Raw genomic sequence first — 3,188 nt, 5'->3', positions numbered from 1 at the left:
CTAGAAATGGTCATGATGAGGCTCACTGTTGGAAGCTTCATCCCGAAATGAAAGGAAAGAAATTCAACAACAAAGGAAAATAAAAGATAGTTGCAATCACTCAAGAAGAGGATTTGGGATCTGAATCGAGTGATGAAACAAAAATCATAGCCATGGGGTTTCAAGGAAAGGAATCCATTTCCAGCACTAGTTATTCAAACTCACATAATGAAACTCCAAATGAAAAGAGGAGAATAGAACTGTTTCACGTAAGGGTGATATTGAAACATAATAAGATTGATACGTTGTTTGATAGTGGCTCTCAAACCAATATTATCTCTGAAAACATTGTCAAGAGTTTAAATGTGGAAAATGTTCCACATCATAAGACGTATCCACTTGGATGGGTATGTGACAATGCGCAATTTCAGGTTACGAGAAAGTGTAAACTGAAATTCGTTATCACTGCAAAACTCATAGATGAAGTGAAGCTTGAAGTTGTGCTGTGAGATATCTATGGCATCATTTTGGGCAACCCATACCTTTATGACAAAAAATTATTTTCCATCGACATGAAAACAAATATCACATATTCAAAAATGGAGTAGAATATAATGTGAGAGCTCACAGCAAAAAACCAAATTTTTCGATTGTTAATGCAGGGAAGATGAAAAGACTAGTGAATTCGAGCAAGAATTTTGTGCTTCTAATGATCGAACCCAAGAATTTTATTGATTATGAAGCATTTGATGGTTGTAATTCGAATTTGAAAACTGATTTGGTTGATGTTGTTAACCAATTTGATGAAATGTTTAAGGAATCAAAGGGTAATTACTTCCCAAGAGGGGAATCCAACCTGAGTTACCATTGCAACAAAAGTGTCTTCTTCCTAACATTGGCATGTGCAGGGTGTCAGTGATGGAAAGCGCATAAATTAAGACTCAAATCCAAGGAATGTTGAATAAAAGGATCATTTAGTGTACTCCTTTACTGTGTGGTGCACCTCTTGTTTCGGTGCCCGAGAAGAATGGTAAGCATTTCCTTGAATGGGATCCAAGAAGTGGTTTTAATCAAAGTAGAGTTGTTGAAGGAGATATAGGGAAGATGACATTCAAAACCAGGCAAGGTTTGTTTGAATGGCTTGTTATGCTTTTCAATCTTTGCCATTATCCTACTACTTTTACACATATGAAGAAAGATGTGTTGAAGCCATTTCTAGACAAGATAGTTTATTTGGATGACATTTTCATTTTCAGAAAATTTCAGTATGAACATGTCATGTGTGAGAAAAAGATACTTGATGTCGTATGTCAAGAATTTTTTTTTTTGAAGATCTCAAAGTATATTTTGGATAAAACTTCTTTGATGTACTTGAGCCATGAAATTGGTTCTTCCAAGCGTGTTCAAGTTCCCAAAGGCTTTTTGGCAGTCTGCATGGGACATGGATAAGGTGAGCTAAAGTTAGACCTCTCCAAGATTGATGTTGTAATAGTATGTGGTGGTATTGAATCCATTCCTGCAGACACAAGTGAAAGAATCATGCATCCCCGTGAAACAACAAATGACTTTTCTCTGCTCGCAATTTACACAGGCACGCTCAAGATAGTCATTTGGATAAGAGGTTGTTTGGGAGCAACCCAATGTTGGAGGGGAAATTTTGTTATTTTTTCTTTTATTGTAGTTCATTTTCATTTGTTTGCATTTGTGCAAAAGGTCTTCCAGTTGGGAGGAAAACAATGAGAGGCATTTGATGTTTTAAAACAAAAGATCAATACAGTTCTAGTACTTGCACTTCCACACTTGAGACAGTCATTTAAGTTTCAGGTTGTTGTATGTGACTATGCCATGGGCGCAATCTATTTGCAATATGGTAAGCCCATTTCTTTTCATTCAGAAATTTTCAATGATAAAGTGTTTAAGTTGCAACGACAAAGGCACTTCCATTGGATGGGTTTTCTTCTATTCCACTCCTTCAAAAGGTGTAAGAAATGTATAAGTGAAAAGTTTGTTGTTGTACTTTCTAGGCCAATAGTTTGTATAACTACTTTCCTCAAGCATCATTTTGTTTTACATGAAAGTTATGTTCAGAAAAATAAATACTTTCAAGATGAACATAGTTACCGATCAAATGAGAAAATGATCTAGTACCCGTTTTTTTGGGGTAGCCAAAAATCACTTGATTTTGAAAAATGGTGATTCAAAATACACCTTTTTTTTGGAGCATATTTTTGCCACTTTAAATTTTTGTTATGTATCAAGTATGAACAATTTTTTTAAATGTTAGTGATTTTCATGCTGATTTTGAAAAGTTTTGATGCAACATCAACACATTTTCTTACAAGCCTTATTTTTAACACTTCAATTTTTTTTTATGTATCAAGTGTGAACATTTTTTTTTTGTTAGTGATTTTTATCTCGATTTTGAAAAGTGTGGATGAGCATCAACCCTTTTTGTTTAAAGGGCTTAGTTTTTATACTTTAAATTTTATAATGAATTAAGTGTGGATAATTTTTTTTAAATGTTGGTGATTTTCATGTTAAAAAAAATGACATAACAAAAAAAAAAAAAAAAACAAAACAAAAAACCTATTAAAATGTAAAAATAAACATTAAACATAAAACATGACAAAAAAAATCGAATACAAAAAATATATCAAAAAGAAAAAGAAAAAAAAACCAACAAATAAATCAATAAATCAATCAAAAAATAAATAAATGAATGATATATATATATATATATATATATTAAAGAAAAACAAATTGAACCACAAAAAAAATCTAAAAACATTTTTTTAAGTTAAAAAATAAAAATAAAAATAAAAACCTCATTAGAAAAAAAAATAACTACCATAAAAAGCTAAAAAAATAAATAAATTATTTGTTTAAATTAAAATTATAAAAAAAAAATAACATAAAATAAAGTAAAATTAGAAAATTAGACAAAAAAAAAAATTAAATAAAAAAAAAATCAAAACAATTAAAATAAAATAAAATTAACCCTCCCCTCCCTCATTCTCGACTTTCCCCTCTCCTTTGCCCCCCTCTCCCCCCTCCCCCTCCCCTCTGTCACGCCCTCAGCCCCTTTTTCGCGAGTTGCCCAACATGCAGCACTGGCTAAACACTTAAACTTTTTAATTGTTAAGTTGTTTTCCGAACTATGCCTAACATTCATATAATTTTCCATGTTAACTTATTAATGTGCGGAATAC

Source organism: Pinus tabuliformis, chromosome 7, assembly GCF_031772625.1.
Source record: "Pinus tabuliformis cultivar Carrire ecotype Pingquan chromosome 7, CPIR1, whole genome shotgun sequence".
NCBI classification, from domain to species: Eukaryota; Viridiplantae; Streptophyta; class Pinopsida; order Pinales; family Pinaceae; genus Pinus; species Pinus tabuliformis.
This window is presented reverse-complemented; position numbering follows the sequence as displayed.